Consider the following 20,774-nt stretch of genomic DNA (forward strand, 5'->3'; position numbering starts at 1 on the left):
ATGAGATAAGACTTATTAATGACAAAAAACGATAATCTTACATCACTCTTTAACAGTTCAAATTGAAAGCTGTTTATACGGAGCCTTATTTTTCTACAGGCAGTATGATTAGAATTTCGATGTAAATGTTAGAACATTTAATCTTATTTATTCATTTCATATTCACTTTAGACAGGAAGTCGAGTTTATAAAATGAAAATCGCACAAGAAATGAATAAAGTTGTACTTTAAAAGAAAAAATTAAAACTTAGGAGTAGATTGTACGTCTCTATTAAATGACAAAGAATAATAAAATTTACTCGTTAACAAGACTATTCAAAAGATAAGCTGATTACCTCTCAACTCTCAAGAGAAACATTTTCCCACAACAGCGTATAAATTTGTGCAACAGTGTTTAAAACAACAAAAATAGACAAAAATAGATAGAATTAAACAAAATAAATTCAAATTAATTGAATGAAATAAATAAAAATTCTAATGCAGTTTCTTTTTTCAGAATTTAAGTAAACTAACTCTAAAAAATGCAGTTGTATTTAACTGTATAGCATACGATTACTTGTATATTTTTATATTATGTTTGCACATTGCCGATAACTACTATCCCCTCATTGGTGACCCGGACGTGATATGAACACGTTTATCTTGACAGTAACACTCACTAAGATGTGAACAAGCTTACTTCGATGGATGGTCCACATTGAACAGTTGACTTGCAACTTGTGACTGTCACATTATCCGCCTCCTCACGTTATTGCTTCTCAGTCTCGATCACACACAGCGTGCAACATATACACACGACTGCTAAAGGTAGCGCAGGAGTAACCACGACCGTGATCTTAATACAGCTCTCACTATCAGCAAAAGTACGGTGATCTTAATACAGCTCTCCGGGCTTTCCTCACAAAACATCAATGAATCAACTAGTGGTATCCATTCATCGAATTCTGTCACAGATAAAATTCTGGTGGGGGAGAACTGTAGTGTATCTACCACTGCCAAAATACAATTCCACACTCTTAATTTTACAGTAAACTTTCCTTGTTCATTTTGGCAATATTTATATCAATACGCTGAATATTTGAATGATGATAATATATACTTCGTACTACATAGCTAACCAATTTCAATAGAGCTAAAATTGATAATACAAAAACAGATATACATTTTCTGTTTTTGTTATCCTTTCAGTTATGCTTTATTCGCACCAACTAATGCCGCATTCTAAAATGGCAATTCGAGAGTAAAGTTTAAATATGTTTAGAATATTTGTTAAAATGTTTTGAAAGACGGGCACTAGGGTCTCAATTGCCTCATAAATGCCAGAATTGCTGCTCTTATCGCTATCCAGCTTCACCTGTGGCTCTGAGCCACGTCGGTGGAGTAGCGTTGTACCTCGTCATACAACCACAAACCAGTTTATAGGGCGGTTTATAGTCACATAGAAGAAAGGACATAGAAAAACGAGAGAGAGAAAGTTGCACCCATGCCTACGGCGGTATTCGAACCCGCACCCACTGGCTCCGTTGACGAGTACAGTAACCACTAGACCAGTGATCAGCTTTTTGTTAAAATGCACAAATTTCAACTTTTTTAATAGGGCTCTTTGTCATATAGTAAACTTTTATTGTTGATTTGGCGATCTCATTTCAAAACAGAAAATTTATTCAAATAAAAATTGGGTAGATTTCACACAATAAAATGAAACAACTAGAATAAAGTCATAAATTGCACATGCAACTTCTGTTTTTGAGCTGGTATTTGCTCCTTATTAACACCAACTATTGACACACAACAAGATTTACGAGTTCAATTTAATTATGCTTGGAATTGTACCGAAAAGTACACATTTCAAGAGAAGCGTCACTTCGACGTACTAACTTTCCTAGGTTGAATTAAAGCACTGGAGGAGAAACTGTTTTTCTTTTATTAACTATTCTTCTCGCTGCACTGTGGGCCAGAAGACAATGATTTTTTGGCCAAAAGTCAAAAATTAATCTTCAACTAAAATATGTTTAGGCAGCTTTAATATAGCCCAAATTAAGTATTCATAATCATTCCAAACATTATAATTTACTTTTTGGACCGACGAAAGTACAATGTAATGAAAAATATGTTTAAAAAAATTTTTTTGAATGTAACTTTTAAATTTTTATTTCAGAAATATATATAGGAATTTCCCCCTTACTGTTACAATTTTATCAGAGTAATTAGTCTGAAATGATAGTACAATTTTTCAATTTGGTGGATTAGTTAATACTCTTGACAAACTTATGGTTTATATCTTATCATTTGACATTTTGTAACGTTTGAATGACTTTCGAAACTTATCTCCAAAAAGTTCCACGAGGTAATTAGCTAAACTTTTTGTTGTTGTCTTCTTTGATGATTCTTCTTTCGAAAAAACATGCCCGTATTGCAAAGGTGGACTAAATATACCGAAAAACAAAAATTATGTTTTTTTCCTCATGTTTTCGCGTTATTTTGTAATTAATTCGCGTTATTTTGTAATATTACTTAGGAAATATACTTTGCTTTTTATTTGTAATATAAAATTACGAAAATTATTGTATTTTTCATCGCTATATTTAATTATTTAAACGTACTATATTACTATTTTTATTTTTGCTCGCTTTATTTCAGCTGCTATTTTTTTTTTTTGTCTTTTTTTTGGTATTTTTAGTGTATTTCAAAATTTCAACTATGAAATCAATTTACCTGCACATAAAAAAACCCCAAATTTTGAAACAAATTTTACCGAAATACTAATTTTGGCGTCGAAACCTTGGATGCTGGCCCACTGTTTGCTGTAACAAATGATATCGAATGAAAAAATAAACGATTTGGCTTTTCCTTCCTTCTTTGGTGAAGGTTGGGGGGGGGGGGAGTTCCTTCTTTGAGGGAAAAAAAAGCTAGGGTAGGGGAATATAAATGAAAAATTTCAATCGTTTCGAGATCGAATTGAAGAAGACCACCAAAGATCCATCCGCTCGAGTCCCACAACAATCAGAACAGATTTGGAACATAACTGGTGTAAGTCATTCCGAGAATATTTTCGTTTTTATTATCCGATAAAACAGGATTTTAATTGCTTCTTCATAAAAATGTTTTTGATTTCATAAAGATGTGCGCTCTATGCTTTAAAATGAAACAGCAGTTGCGTTTTCCGAATCAAAACTCAGTAAATTTAAAAGTTTCCTTAAAACATTTCATGTTCAATACAGGGAAATCTGAGCCTTTACAATAGTGGTCTACTTATAGTGGATGATAAATAGTTCTATTTCTTATAATTGAATATTGAATTTGTATTAATCTTGACCCATAGAATCTATATAAACGCAATAATTTAAAAAGGTGTGTGATCTATTCATGCTTTAAAATGAAGAAAAAATATTTTTCTATCATAACTGTGTCAATTTAAACGTTATTAAGAAAAACTTGTGTAAAGTAACTTTGTAAAATTGAGAGAACATTGCGTAAATTACCTGTGTAAAATTCAGAGAAACTCGTGTAAATTGACTGTGTAATATTCAGTTGTTGTTGTAGTTCATTCACGTCGCACTAGAGCTGAACAATGGGCTATTGGCGACGGTCTGGGAAACATCCCTGAGGATGATCCGAAGACATGCCATCACAATTTTGATCCTCTGCAGAGGGGATGGCACCCCCCGCTTCGGCAGCCCAACGACCTGCACGCGAAGTCGAGCACTTTACGGTAGCACAGTTTAACGAGGACCCATACCGCACACCCTCGGTCCCTACGCAGACTGATCCAAGTGGGTCACCCACCCGCACACTGACCGCAGCCAGTGATGCTTGACTTCGGTGATCTGCTGGGAACCGTGTCTTAACGATCAGTCCACTGCGGAACGTGTAATATTCAGAGAAACTTGTGTAAATTAACCACCAGAGGTGCATTACTTTAATGGTCAACTTATTGAGGATGTGTCATCTAATTTACTATCTCTTACATAATTCGATTTGCTAACGAAAAAAAAGAATGCATGGATACGAGTCATATCCTCGAATTGATTACAATAACAAGGTTGAAAGTAAGACGTAAAAACTGGTATCAAAACCATTTCATAAGAAGTGGTTTTTGTGAAAAGTAAAAGCTCTTACGAATTTTAATTATTAACTATTCATCAGTTAACGACAAAAACAATTCTTTTTTTTAATTTTATAAATGCAGGAAAAAAATAACTTGTCAGAGATTGACGTGTATATATTACTGTGAATGACTGAAATTCTTGGTTGTTGATTTCCACCTGTAGACTAGCATAGAGTCGCTTTGGTAAATGTGCGAAATATATACTACATATAGTTGACTGCCTGATATACATCTTTAATTTCCGTTTTTTTTAATGTCAAGTGCCACTACCCAGTATACATTTGAAAAATTATTCCGAAAACATCGCCTAATTAATCCTCAGCAGACATTAAAATAACGAATAAATTAATATCAAATAGGATATAGCAAATAATTCGGACCCTATGTGATTGTTGACATTCACTCGATTTCAGTCATTCACAGTAACAACAAGACCGACTCCTCGGCTCGCTCCCCTACTCCCTTCTCTCGCGACCATCACCTCCACGGCAGCGGACGCTACATCATTGCAACGTCTCGCGACCAACACCTCCACGGCAGCGGAGGCTACATCATTGCAACGTCTCGCGACCAACACCTCCACGGCAGCGGACGCTACATCATTGCAACGTCTCGCGACCAACACCTCCACGGCAGCGGACGCTACATCATTGCAACGTCTCGCGACCAACACCTCCACGGCAGCGGACGCTACATCATTGCAACGTACAAGCCGAGCATCAATTACGGGCGCTACAGGCAGCGTAACTTACAGGCCGTGCTTCAACCGCTGACAATACGAGGATACGTAACGTTTGGAACCAGCATATATCACGGACGTCAAAGCATTGCAACGTGCCAGCTGAGCATCCCCTACTACAGGTCATTTCTGGACATTTGATTCCGGGGGGGGGGAAGACTTCTAAAATTAAATTCCATGCTTAAGAGGACGCCATACCAAGGGAGAAACTTTTCGTCTTAATTTCTCTTTCACCTCCATTACGAATTTTTTAAAAAAGAAAATTTCAGTTCTGGCTGAGCCAGGAAGTTTCAATTAATTGTTTTAGTTCGAAATCTGTTATAAAAACTGCAAAAAAAAAAATTTTTTTTTTCTTCACAATATCTAGATGCAGAAAAACTATTAGAAGAGAACTTCTTGCAATCGTAAATAATCTTCTCGTCATTTCATTTATTTTGATACTTTTAAAATGTCTTCTCAGGAATTTAAACGACGATGGATTTCACCAAAGGAATTGAATTGATTGAACTATCTGATATATTAAAAGAAAAAATTAATATCAATTACTACACAAGTTTCATTATTTTAGTTACTTTATATTAAAATTTTTTCTTCCATATAGAACTAAAATTCATTAAATTTAATGAATAAATATTTGAAAAAACTGCATCACGTGTCATCATCCACTACAAGTTTCAAAGAAGAAAAAACCTTGAATAGATGAATAAATTTTATTTTATTAATAATTTGAAGAAGATATGGGAAGAGCGTGAATTAATCATAGGATTTTAAAAATGTTTTGTTTCCAGCTGTTAAAGATTGAAAGTCGTTGAGCAGTTTGTCAAATAATGATATTCTAAGACTAAGAGATTCAGGATGTGCGATTTCGACTTTAAGAAATTAAATTTTATTTTGATATTTTTAATCGGCTACACAAACTACCAGATGTTTCATTAAGTGCAATTAAACAAGGTTTTATTAAGATATATTTTGTTTAAATTACATAGAATAGCTGTCCCCGTACGTTGCAGAAAAGATGGGATTTTTCTTATAAGAAATTAAATCAATTTTTAAATTTCGAGAAAAAAAGTTGTTTAATTTCAAAGAATTGAACGAATTCCTTGAATTTATGAAAATTTTTCAAAAAGAAAAACACGGAAAATCGGAAGATTTGACAAGTTTAATAAATGTGAAAAAATAAATAAAACTCATTTACGCACTAAATTTAATGCAAAAATATAGATTGAGAAAATGTAAGAAGTAGTTAGTATAACTGCTCAGTTAGTAGTATACTAAGTTAGGATGCATTTTTTGTATTAATTTAAAGACCTTGAAAACAAAAAAAAAACATAATTTCAAATTCCTTTGTATGAAAATGTAAAACTACTCAATGTATTTTAGGTTTTTTTTTTTCAAAAGATATCTCACAAACAAATAGAAAAGGGCTAAAAGAAAAGAAAAAAATTGTTTTTTTAAATTTTCAGAATTTAGGAAAAATTAAATTTTTGTTATCAGGAGATGAAACAAATGAATAAATCTAAAATATAGGTATTGAATGTGTGTGACAGGAAGATAATGCATAAAAAGAAAATACACGACACAGTCAAAAAAGTTGATTCACAAACCTTCTGATCCGATTGCATATGTAGTTTGGGATACGATAAGTTATAAGATCACAAGTGTGATAAAATGATAGATTTACAAGCACGGAAGAGAAATTTTAAAAAATGTGAGAAACTGTGATATTTAAAAAAATACAAAACACAACATTCGACTTAAATTGACCACACAAAACTATATAGTCACTAAGAAAAAGATTTTGCTAACTGTAGACTGATCTAGTTCAGCCTAGGTAAAATAAAATATGTTATGCATATACGTCAGGAAAATTATTTCAACCATAATACGGTAACTTGAATCTTAATGTGGGTCAAATTTACTTCAACATAACAGATACAAGTTAAATCATTTTTGTTTAAATCACTACTGCATAGAATATAGAACCAATTTATGAGCCTTTATTTTTTTCTACTAAGAAGCTTAATCTTTTTCACTCCCCTGAAAAAACATTTACAAAAGATAATGACAACCACTGATTTATTCGAAACAAAATAAAGATATTTAATTTGGGTTTTTATTGCTAGAATAATGAATGTTCCATAAAAACATCCTCGTGTTAAAAAAAGTAAACTTAATAATTTAGCAAAGTTATTACATTAAAAATGCTATACATTTTTAAATTCGGTAAGAAAAAAAAACTCCACAATTCTCATTAACTCCACAATTAAACTTATTGTGTTTCAAATGTTTGATTTATATCAAGTAAAACAAAAACTTTTCAAATAAATATGCTTTTTACCAACAAAAAAATCTGTACTTTATAGATTTGTTTAAAACAATTTTTAAGTGATTTTCCTTCTTAAATTAGGTTAAAATTATGCAAGGTTGTACTAAAAGTAATATTAATAAGAGGCCGTCAACAAAGATGCAAAGACTTGAGAAGATTAATTTTGAGGGAGAGGTAACAAATACCACATCACGCATTTTTGTTCAAATATATTCTAGTGCTTATATTTTTAAAGGTTCCACTTCACTCTTATTTTAATTGCGCTTTTTCTTGTAAATATTAATCTGAATTAAAGCAATACTGTACAAACTATTTTATGCTCTAATTATATTATAGCACTTTGTTATTTAAAAGTAAAATGTAATGTGATCTATAAATAAGTTTCTGTATTTCGGGTATATGTTTATCTAATGTAGTTTTACTTCTGATAATGGCTTGTGCACTTAGAAAAAAGGGAGATCAAAGTTATTGAAAAATGTGACTTCAATCATGGGCTACCGTTTTATTGCTCATCAAAACAATGAGACATGGCGAATGTCAAATGCGATTAATTTTTTTGAAATTTCTAAAAACTGTCATTGTCAGATTCAGTATACCAAATGTACATAGATTTTATAGTTTGAGAGAATAAAATTGCACTTACAGTTTTATTAGTTGTCAAAACCAGTTGTATGTTTAACAGAAAGCATTTATTCATATAGATCAGAAGAATTAACATAGAAAGCGGTCCAACAACTAAGCAACACAAACTCTCTTATTTAAGTTCCATAAACATGTTTGATGTTACTTAAATTATAAATACATAGTTAAAACTGCTTTCAAACTAATTTTATAAAAGTAGTAGCAAAACATTTTTAGAACTTCTAAGAGCCGCAAGTGTTCCTAAAACATACTTTCCACTGCTTTACAAGTATTCCTTGATGTAGAAATTAACATTGAATGTGGCTTAAAATTATAGTTCACTTTTTTTTAGTTTAGGAGTTCAAATTGTGCTACTAGTGTTGATCCATCTAGTTTAAATTTTCCAACTTTTTACATTTTTTCAGATTAAAATTTAGCAATTTCAAAACACAATTTTAGTTATTATTTCAGTAAATTATCGAATTTTAACTATACTATTTGAGCTGCATCTAACAAAGTAGTGAGTAATAACATTTGCATATAACAATGAATGTTGATATTTACTTCCATGTATTTAATGCATATTAAAGATATTCAAAGCCGTACACTAAACTCTTATAGCTAGCTACGTGAAGCTTAAACTCAATAAAATTTTTATGCTTAGTTTGTAAAAGGAAATTTGTCGATATTATGCTAAAGGAAAACACTTTTAAATGTGCAAATTAAAGAATTAGAAGGGTAAAAATTTGTAAATCTAAAGTTTCTAATTGATTCAAATTTCGCAGATTTCCTTAAGTAAATTAGAAATGTGACTTCTCCCTCTAAAAAAATTACTTTATTGATTACTAAATTGTTATTTTGAAAGGACATACTATATGAAACGACACCACGGAAGTAAGATTTCTGAATGTTAAGAAAAACCATTAATCACACATTAATACATACAAGACTAATTTATTAGTTCCTCATTTTAAATGTACATCAAAACTAAGAAAAAATAGTCACAAATTATAACAGAAATAAACCGCTCACAAATTCCAGGATACATTCAGTACAAGTTCTAATATACAAGACTACCAATGCTTAAAAAATTTCTATTGCCAAACAGAGTTCAAACAAAATTTCACATTTGTCAATACAAATTTAGTTATACATGCAACTGTGGTGAGATTTATCACTACTACATATAAATGATCATTTAAGAGAAACTTTACTACAGTTCACTAGTTTACAAGAACTAAAATTTAAAGTTCGTTAAAAAACTAGAATTCGGGGAACAAAAAAAATTCTATTTATATGAATTTCTTTTCTCACTTTTTCTAATTAAACATATTAGATTAGTAAGAATAAATTGCAAGCTTTCTATGCTCATTATAACAAAATTATTTTTATTAAGAGACTAAATTTATTAATTCAGTGAAAAGTGATATTTCGATTGTTTTCCAACTAAAATTTAAAATAAACTATCACTTAATTTATTAATTTCAGTTAATTTCATTTTATAAAATTTTCGAGGTTTTAATTATCAATGTTAAACTTTTTAGCCTCGTAATTTTGAATCATACCCAAAAGACAAACGTTTCTCAAACTCTGAAAAAGTCTTGGGTGATAACTTTGGAAAACTAGCCGAACTTTTGTTAAGTCTTAACGTCACATTTAGCAAGGATTCAGTATTTTTAAAAAAACTAGAGTATGAAATGGATAATTGAAACAAAATAAAGTACTGAAAGAAAAAGATACTTCGTACTGGAAACAATTTTTAATTCCATTTGCTATTATAAGCAATTTCCTAAACATTTAATGAAATTATAAAATAAACTTATACAAATTTAAGTTTTCCTCCAGACAGTGATTTACTTTCTATTGAATTTTTGGTTCAACACAACATTTATAGGTCGTACATTAATAAGCATAAATCCACAACGAAAAGAACAAACAAGATGTTGAAAATACAAATTAAACATTGACTGAAGGTTAGAATTTGAGTTAGAAACTTATTTACTTTGGATTATGCAACTTAATTCCTTATCTCTATTGAATATCCACATTTTTGTTCTTTTATTTTTCTCTATAGCAGGAAATAACATTAATAGAAATTTATAAATTTCAGACTGTTTAAAAAGAAAAAAAGGTAAATTTGAAAAATTACAATTACGCTGAATCCGTGAGATCAAATTCATGCCTTTTCTTATAAAAGCAGTATTTTAAAGAAAATCTGTAGAAACACTACTAATACTCTATAATCTGTTACACATTCAATATGTAAAGTGCCTCAGTTGAAGAATTGAAGCAACATATGTAAAATCAATGATCTGAATCAGATAAATTTACTTCATTTTGTTTTTTAAAAATTCCTTTCTTATTTAAAAAGGTAAATTACAGGATCCTCATTTAAAGTAAATAAAAGAATCGTTCAAGATTTTTTTTTAAATGTTAGATTTAGAATATATTTTATTCTTATTTTATGCCACAGTTGAGATAAAACTTTCCCGCAATTCTAGCTTTTAAGGCTCAATTTTAATAAAAGTTAATTGAAAGCTCGTATTTAAAGTGACAGTTTGATTTGACAGTTTCGTTTTGAGAAACATCATTAAATACACATAAATACTTACAAGACTAATTTATTGTTTCCTCATTTTAAAAATGCACAGCAAAACTGAGAAAAATTGGCACAAATTATAACATCGAAATAAACAGCTCACAAATTCCGTCATGCATACAGTACAAGTTCTAATATACAGGACTACCAATGAAAAAAATTTCTATTGCCAAACAGAGGTTAAACGAAAATTCACATGTAAATGTTAAATTTAGTTCTACATACAATTTTGATGAAATTTAGCACTACTACATATAAATGATGATTTAAAAGAAAACTTTACAGTTTACAAGAACTAAAATTTAAAGTTCGTTCAAAAACCAGAATTAGGGGAACTACATTAGGGGATTTCCTACTTTTTCGAATTAAACATTAATAAAAATAAATTGCAAGCTTTCCATGCATTAAAACAAAATGATTTTTATTGATTAAGTTTATTAATTCAATTCAGTGAAAAGGGATATTTCGATTACTTTACAACTAAAATTTAAAATAAACTCACTTCTTAATTTATTAATTTCAGTTAGTAATTTCATTTTATAAAATTTTCGGGGTTTTAATTATCAATGTTAAACTTTGTAGCTTCGTAATTTTGAATCATACCCAAAAGACAAACGTTTATCAAGCACTGAAATAGTCTTGGGTGATTTTTAACCGAATTTTTGTTAAGTTTTAACGTTACAGTAAAGTTATCCGCATATGCAAATCGACAAAAAAGCAACGAAAATCTCCAATAGGTAGCCTGAGAAGGGGATTCAAGCCCATGATCTCTTTTATCACAGAGTATATTTTACGTTAAGACTGGAGTCTGGGAGAGCCGCAAGCCTAATTCAAATCGACCAGGTCATCATCATCTCTGGGATTTGAATTAGAGTCATCAAACCAAGAGGCAAGCGCTCTATTCCTTGAGCATTTGTTTTCATACTTCTACGAAATATGAAAACACGGCACGAAGCCGAATTGTCCAAAAACAGAAATTTGAATAAGTGAATCGCGAAGTTCCGAAACGGCTGAAAGAGTGAAACACAAAGCAAAAGCGGTAGCGGCCGTCTACCACTTCCGCTTCATGCATCCCATTCTCCCAGTCACTTCAAAACTTCTGATCATTACTTGCAAGATCCTGTTCTATATTGTCCTAACACAGCACGAAGCCGAATTGTCCAAAAACAGAAATTTGAATAAGTATATCGTGAAGTTCCGAAACGGCTGAAAGAGTGAAACACAAAGCAAAAGCGGTAGCGGCCGTCTACCACTTTCACTTCATGCATCACATTCTCTCAGTCACTTCAAAACTTCTGATCATTACTTGCAAGTTTCAATTTTTCAATTGCCCTACGTTGCATTAATTCAGCAATTCTCATTTCGGTATGAAAGTCACTAAATTTAGGCTTTCTTTCAACGGAAGAAAAGTTGCTTTCCGTAATAAAAATTTAGGATCTGATAACAGTTTGGCTAACCATTGGAGTTTTTCGCCGTTTCCATTCCATCTAATGCAAATTCTGCGCACTAAAAAAAACTATTACGGGAATTTAACGGGAAACGCATGGTAATTTAAGAGTTACGAAACTGCTATTCATTTCCACTAAAAGTTAAAACAATCCATCTTTCCTTAATTAATCGCAGTAATAGTTAATGACTTTTTCTGAAACTTCTTGTTAAGTAACGCAAAGAAATTTTAATTACTATTTTAGAGACAATCTCTCGGATATAAAGCCGATTTATAGGATTAAATTTTATTAACGTTTATCGGGTCTATTTAGAAATAGAAGCTAATTTAAATGTAGAAAATTCGTTATTTTCGAAAGAAAAAAAAAGATTTATAAAGTCCCTTTAAATTTTAGTTCTTTAATTTAACATTTAGAAAGGGTTCAGCATTTGAAAAACTAATAGATGAAATGGATAATTTAAAGAAAATTAAGTTCCCGCTACTGAAAGAAAAAGACTCTTCGTACTGGAAAACAAGCATTTCAAACCATTGAAAATATTAAGCAATTTCCAAATCATTCAAAGAAAGTACAAAATAAACTTTAATACAAATTATGGTCTTCCTCCAGACAGTAATCTACACATTTTAAACAGAATTTTTGACTACACAACATTTATAGGTCGCACATTAACAAGCAAAAATTCATAACTAAATGGAGAAAAAAAAAGATGTTGAAAATACAAATTGAACATTGACTGAAAGTTCTAATTTGAGTTGGAAACAGATTACTTTGTATTATACAATTTAATTCCTTATCACTATCGACAATACCCCATTTTCGTTGTATTATCTTTCTTTATAGCAAGGAAAGAACATTAATATAAATTTATAAATTACAGAATGTTTAAAAAGTTAAATTTTGAAAAATTACAATTACGCTGAATCCTTCTGATCAAATTCATACCTTTTCTTTTAAAAACAGTATTTTAAAGCAAATCAGTAGAAACTACTATTACACTATAATCTGTTACACATTCAATATGTAAAGTGCCTCAGTTGGAAATTTGAAACGATATGCAAAACCAATGACTGAATCTGATAATTGAACTTCATAATTTTGCTTCTTTTTAAAAAAATCCTTTCTTATTTAATGTAAACTAAATTACATTAATACGTCAAAAAGCCCATTGAAATTAATTTTCGAGATTAGATTTTAAATGTGAGATTTAGATAACTTCTACTCTTATTTAGTGCCGCAAACTGAACGAAAACTTTACCGTAATTCCTGCTTTTTCAAGGCTCTGTTTAAGTAAAAGTTAATTGAAAGCTCGTATTTAAAACAACAGTTTATACTTTGACAGTAAAGCTTCTGTTTTGCGGGAAATAGTCAGCACACTTCCCACACTAGTTTCTGAAAAAAACACTGCTTTTCATGCAAAATCAGTGCATGCTCATGTTTGATTTAAAATAAAATTTTATTCATTCTACTTAAAATTTTTATAGCAGTACCCAAATACTTATACTTTGCAACCTTTTCTGAAGATACCCGTCACTTTAGCAGAAACTTTAAATTTGAATTAAAAAGAAATTAAAAAACCCATTTAAACCTCGCTCTCAGAAATATGTAAAGGAGAATCCTATATAAATATTGTTCTGTGAATCTGACGTTCGTCCTTTAAGAAAGGCTTATTCCGAATTTTTAGAAATCCTGAAAATTCTACCTGGAGATATTTCTGGAGATAAAATTTTCGTATTTTTACTAATCTTTGTGAAGACAATGATTGCTGGTTTTTAGGAGAAAAAAAGTCATAATTAATTTTAGAATTAAACTGTTACGGACTCTTAAGATTGAAATTATGAAATGCAGGCGTCTAAAATTAAGTTCCTTGATGGAAGTAAATTTCTGATCAAAGACAGGGTCTTAACTACTTTAGTTACTTTTTTCAGCTAATTTAGCATTTTCTTGCTTTAAATTTTGTGCTTAAGATGGTGCTTGCAAGTTTAAAACATAAAATTCCCAGTTTAATATTTTAGTAATATAGAGTTAATTCAAAAATTCTAGACCCATTGATATTATTTAACTTGATATTATGGTTGTACGTGTTTCATTATTCCTAAACTTTTCTAAATTTCGTATGACCAACGACGTAGAAATGTTTGATATTGGAAATCATATCTACAACAAGTCTTTGTTGAAAATAAATAAGAGATCTAAGGAAATTTGCACTTTAAAGAAACAATTTAAGAATAACACATATACTACGACCACAGTGACTAGAATTCCACTTTTTATTTTTCTCAACAAAAAAGCAATCTGAACATATTGAGGCAAATAAGAAATTCAAGTAAATGCTGTTTCAAGGTATGAAGTTAATCTACCAGTAAACTACATTAGATAACTCAGTACCTTTAAATAAAAATCTAAAATTACAGAATAATTTAACATTCTTACAAATTAAAACTGGTTCAAAATTTGAGATTATCCAACACCATTTATAAAGGCTAGTGATCTAATTTTGACCTAAGCATTTTTAAATAATCAATATTTTAGTCATTTCTAAAAATATTTACTTTAAACTAGATATTGTAACTATATAGTTTGGAAAGGAACAGATAATCTGTTATTCATAATCTTCAGAATTATGAAATTTCAGCAATTTTTATAATTCATTTTCTTTATAATAAGAAATCCGGATTCTAATCCTATGTTAAATATTCCACGCAAATCAAATCTTATTTTGCTTCTGAAATAAGTTAGTGTTAGCTTTCTGTTAAGGTAAGTTATATAGAGTTATTTGTTAGTAATTTACTCAGAGCGAAATAAGATTTGAATCTCTTCTGAAGAATTAAGAAGCCACTTTATAAGAATTTTAATTTTCATAAAGATTTCCCCCTATTAAATACTTTTACCTGAAACGTAAGGGACGTAAAAATTAAACTTTACGTAGATAAACTGAATATGTTTAGAAACTTAAAAAAATCCAACTAAACATTAAGGGGTCTTGTTAAGATTTTTAAATAAAACGCAATTTTATTTCATCTTTTTCAATCTTCACTTCAAACTTTCCCTTATTTGCAAATATTCTCTTTCGCCACCAAAAGATTTAAAGTTAAACGAAAATATTAAAAATTTATTTACTAACTTAAAACAATCATCCACTTGCAAAGCTTTTCAGGTTCTATTAAATCTTTGAAAACTCTAAAATGAGAGCAAATAAATTTTTAATATGCGGCGTGGAGGTGGAAAAAAGCAAAAACTCCAAGTCACTGTGGTGCTTAGAATAAGGGTAAATCCTGATAATTCTTTAAACGTTTTTAGACAGAATTTTGATTTAAAGATGAATGATCTAGAATATTCTTAAACACGCTTAATTAGCCCTTTCCGAAGCTACGAATTTATATTGAAAACTTTAGTGGTGCAGAACACTAGAAAGTTCGTCCTCAGTCATTACATTGAAAGTAAAGATACTGTAGCTCTTAGTTATTTAATCAGAGGTTGCAAAAAATCGGTGCGTTTAGTTTTACATTTCTAGTGTTTTGTTAAGTATGTCGAATTAGTAATCGTTTTTACTAAGTTTCTTCCGATATTTACTTGCGCCCCATATCTATTTTTAGAAGCTGATTACAAGCAAAACATTTTGCTATATCTTAATAAAAAAAGTAAACTAGTTACTAAATAAGTATGTTAGATTATTGAAATTACATAAGTACTTTATAAAATACAAAAAAGTTCATTGAAAAATTTATCAAGTGTATTTAAGATCTTTTAAGGATGAATAACCTTTTTAGATTTAGAAGTGAGTCGTATTGAGCAGTGAGTCGCCATAAAGTCACCGGTGTTTTACGCTGCATTTCATAACTATAAATTATTAAAGAGCTGAATACGTTTGTCACTTGTTTTGGCCTAAATACAAAATGAAAAAGTGCAAATTGGTTTAATGAAAATTCTGCGTCGAAGCGTTAAAAAAGGAGGGGTCTGTTAAAACTAAAATTACTTCGTCGAATCGAAGAAATTTACTACTGCTAACTATTTGGGAAGTCGCAGAAGCAAGGAAAACATATAAAGATAATGTTTGAAATTTCCAGATTACAGTAGATTTCTAATCTAAATGATAGAATGTTTCTGCTCTGTTTAAATTATAAACATCTAAATGTTTTAGATCATTTAGTTTAGTCGGACTGATGGTCATTTTTAATATTGAAAATATTAAATAGCCATTATGTAATTTTATAAATGTTAATACTTTATATTCGATTGCCGATTACTCAATATAGATTACAAAAACTGGTTTCTAGCCCTTTGAAAATTTGAATTTTGTTATCCCTTACGGTGAACGTATTTATATGTTGTATTTCTCTATCATTTACTGTTTAATAGTAAGTTTATCTAGTTTTTAAATTTAATATTATTCTATTTTTACAATTTAAGTTTTATCCCTTTAGTTTTTTCCCATTACCATTATATTTTACTATTGAATCACAATTTTTAAACTTACTACTCTAATGTAGTAAATTTCCGTTTAATGCAGCAATTTATTAATTTGTATCCACATTTAAAAAAAAGAAACAATGCCATATTGAGTTGGAATTTTGGATTTAAGTTAGAGAACCAGTAAATCTAAATTCACTTTTCATAAAAATTTAATTTTTAGAAATTATTTTTACCCAACCTGCATCTTTAAATGCAAAAACATATTAAGATTTTTATCTTTCCCGTTTCAAGCTTTGAAAACATTTAGATTTGTATTTTTAAAAGAAATTAAAATGTGAGATTTGCAAGTTTTTTAAACTTTTATTTAAACTTATAAATTACTTTGCTTATTCAACTGTCTATGAAGACTGAATTGTTTTAACGTTGAAATTAACATAGATTACAGTTTCAATGCGCCAATTCATATTACTATTCCTTCCAGCATTTATCGTAGAATTAACTAAATAAAGACTTAAACCACTAATATAAGAAACAAATAGAAGTCCAACTTATGATTTTCAGTCAAACTATTTGCAAATTAAAGATTTCATTACTAAAAAGCATTTAAATTTTTTTTAAAAAAAGGCAGATTTAAAATTTTAAAAAGTTACAATTATTTTAAGAGATTTTAACATTAGAATAGATACGGTTTAACAAATTCTTTAACTGTCAGTTATTTGACTTCCTTTTCATTTCTTAACTAGTTCTGAACTGATAAAAAGCATACTGATATGTACATCAAAATAGGAAACAATTAGTTCGAGTTACACATTTGCCTCCGTACTTTATACCGAACTTTATACTGTACAAAAAACATCAACTGAAACAGTATATTTCGAATAAATATTTTGAAACAGATGTCAATTCTCTAAAACAATGTTTCGTACAAAATGTATCAGTACAGAAGCGAAATAATTTTTAAGTTCGAAGAAAAATATAGACTAACTTATTGTAGGGTGTGGCAAAACTTTATTGCAAGTAGACTTCCATGAACTATTGCTCTGTTGTCGTTGCTCTGTCTATTGACGGGAATTTAGATGTACACAGATTTCTGGTAACTCTGACAGAAGAACTAATGACTGCACTCTTGACGAAAATGGTAGTGAAGCTGTAAGAAAAGGACATTCATTAGTCACGAAGAAAAACTTAATTCATAGTTTAAAAATCTTAATTTTAAAAACTTTCTTAAAATTTATCACTATTCCATCGATTTAGCTTAAAATTTGTATTTTAAAGTTTGAGTTTAAAATTAAAAAAGTAAAATTGTTTTTTACCGAATTTTTCAACCACTAGCATATTCAAAGCTACTCGTTATATAAGATTATCTTTTGATACACTATTTTTGAAAACTATTATGCACAAAAAGTTTTCAATTAACTTTACCTATGGTAATGTACCGAAAAGAAAACAAAACAGTAAAAGGATTTTTGAGTATGAGTACCACCCAAATTTAGATTACAAATCTATAAAAAGGTATATTCTAAGAACATAAGTTTGTGTTTAATTTAGCTACCTAATTGTTTAATTATCATATTCATAATTGATTCTTACGAAAAATCACTGTACAAAGTATAATAAGCACGTGTGCAATTATAAGTATATAGCTTTTATAAGCACATTACAATTTAATAAGCACATAGCTTTTATTGAAATAGTTAAAAAAGACACCATTTTCTAATTTTTACTTGTTTGCTCTAAATTTAATTTCTCGAGTGAAAATCTCATTTCTAAAAAAACCCGTTCGTTCTATAAAAACCGAAAAAGCCAGTGCTAGATCCAAGAAACAACTTAGTTTAAAAAACTCAAAGAATAGCCACGTCGAGCATTACATTCTTGCAGTATTTTTGAAATATGTCTTATTAAGAGACTCCTTAAAGCGTACAAACGTTGTGCATGAAGGCTATAATTTTATTTAAATCTGACTGTTTTATTTTCTTAGTATACTCAATTTTTAACGATATTTTGAATAAAATTTATCACAATTTGTTTTAATGACAGAGTTTTTTATGTGTTTATAAATTCAGGATTCAATGCAAGACGACAACATTAAAGCAATATAGGTTGAACTCAAAAATACAATTCCGAAACAAAATGGCGGCTGAAATATAACGAGCAAAAGTAAAAAAGTACAGTACGTTGATATAATTAATATAGCAATGAAAATATAATAGTTTTCGTAATTTTATATCATAAATGAAAAGCAAATTATATTTCCGTAGTAATGTTACAAAATAACACGAATTAGAAAATAACGCAAAAACCTGAAGAAAAAAAAACATAACTTTTGTTTTTCGGTATATTTAGTCCACCTTTGCAATACGGGCAAAATGGGTCATGTTTTCTCGAAAGAAGAAACATTAAAGAAGACAACAAAAAAAAAGTTTAGCTAATTATCTCGTGGAACTAAGTTTCGAAAGTCAATCAAACATTGTAAAATGTCAAATGATAAGATATAAACTATAAGTTTGTCAAGAGTATTAACTTATACAACAAATTGAAAAATTGTATTATAATTTAACACTAACTAATTACTCTGATAAAAATGTAACAGTAAGGTAAAAATCCTACATATATTTCTGAAATAAAAATTAAAAAGTTATATTTAAAACAATTTTTGTTAACATATTTTTCATTAAATTGTACTCTCGTCGGTCCAAAAAGTAAATTATAATCTTTGGAATGATTATGAATACTTAATTTGGGATATATTAAAACTGCCTACACATATTCTGGTTGAAAATTAATTTTTTTTCTTTTGGCCAAAAAATCATTGTCTTCTGGCCCACAGTGCAACGTAGAGCTTTATCGTCTATTGTCTTTTATCAGCGTCTTCTAACTTAAATTTCATTGTAATATTCAGCTATGTATTTTAAAGTAACCTATTAGTAAAACGGCCTCAGTGAGAAAAATAAATGAAGACAACAATTTAGTAAATTATTTAAATTATCATTTAAGCAAAAACGCGAAAAGTTTTTTGAAAATAATCAATTGAATATATCACTTACCGGAAAAGGATGCTGTTGAAATATACTTTCGCACTGGCAAATTTTCAAATTCATCTGCGATCTGGAAGTTTCGATTCAGGATAAAAAAAACTTTGATTTAAGATAAACTGTCAAATTTCTTTTCATTTTTAAACTACATAAAGTTCGATGAAATATGCGTACACCTTATACATCGAATATAAAAAAAAAAGCGTCAAAATTATAGTATATAACTGCAACCATTTGTTAGAAAAAATAACAATTTCGATGGAAAATTCCAGACAGTCACAACCTGGTCGCAAAATCTTAGGACAGAGGAACAAACTCTCGACTTCGGACATATATATACTCCATAAAAATGCCGATAACGATTATTTTAGACAAAAATTTAAATTTGAAAAGGGGCCTCCCTAGCCGAGTGGTATCACCCGCAATAGGCTGTGCGAATCGTGAAGAGTTCAGGTTCGTAACCCTGAATGTATTCTTCGTGATGTGCTTCAAGCATCACTGGTTGCGATCAGTGTTCGGGTGGGTGACCACTTGGATCAGTCTGTGTAGGTACCGAGGGTGTGCGGTATTGGTCCTCGTTAAACTGTTCTACCGTAAAGTGTTCGACTTTGCGTGCATGTCATCGGGCTACCGAAGAGAGAGGGCCATCCCCTCTGCAAAGGATCAAAATTGGGATGGCATGTCTTAGGATCATTCTCAGGGATGTTTCCCAGACCGTCGCCAATCGCCCATTGTGCAGCTCTAGTGCGACGTAAATTAACTACAACAACAATCTAAACAATTTCTATCATATCTTTTTTATTTGTCTTTAAGGACAACATAGTGATGTCCTTCACTAACATGTTTTATCTGTCCTTCTACTTGATAAAGGTTTATAAGCCTAAATAGAGCACAACACAAGTCTTCAAATGTATGTAATTTCAATCCTATCCGCAGAGGATCAAAATTGTGATGGCGTGTCTTTGGATCATCCTCCAGGATGTTTCCCAGACCGTCGCCAATAGCCCTTTGTGAAGCTCCAGTGCGACGTAAATTAACAACAACAATAAGTATGTAATTTCAATAAAGCAACGCCGAAATGGCCGAGAGTTCTAGAAGGTCAGTTTCCCGAAATTGCAGCAAGGAGTATTATATTCATTGTTCTACAGCAGAAGTTTTGCTAATTACAAATGTTCTGTGAGTTTCGTCAAAAATAATTAAACAACTCTCATTTCTTAATTTATGATAATTTTTTTGAGGAACATTCGTTTTATTTTGCATACAAAATTTACAAAAACAGAAATCCTTATTAGTTAATACCTAATTACTGATTTAATTTTATTTATTTGTAGTTACACATTTAAGTAACATAAAATATATATATATATATATATATGCACAATGGGCTATTGGCGACGGTCTGGGAAACATCCCTGCGGATGATGCGAAGGCATGCCATCACAATTTTGATCCTGGGATGGCAACCCCGCTTCGGTAGCCCGATGACTCGCA

General features: G+C 30.0%; 1 long non-coding RNA gene across 1 annotated transcript; it reads right to left on the bottom strand.

Moving 5' to 3' along the window:
• Positions 1-8,732: 8,732 nt before the first annotated feature.
• Positions 8,733-19,844, bottom strand: LOC147817046 (uncharacterized). The gene is made up of 2 exons (XR_015430031.1): positions 19,296-19,844; positions 8,733-17,398 (listed from the first exon to the last, which is right to left on the bottom strand). It is a non-coding gene; the product is annotated as an uncharacterized LOC147817046 (long non-coding RNA).
• Between the last annotated feature and the right edge of the window lie 930 nt (positions 19,845-20,774).

Source organism: Parasteatoda tepidariorum, chromosome 1 (genome assembly GCF_982258835.1).
Source record: "Parasteatoda tepidariorum strain Cologne lab strain chromosome 1, Ptep-v5.0, whole genome shotgun sequence".
Taxonomy (NCBI): Eukaryota; Metazoa; Arthropoda; class Arachnida; order Araneae; family Theridiidae; genus Parasteatoda; species Parasteatoda tepidariorum.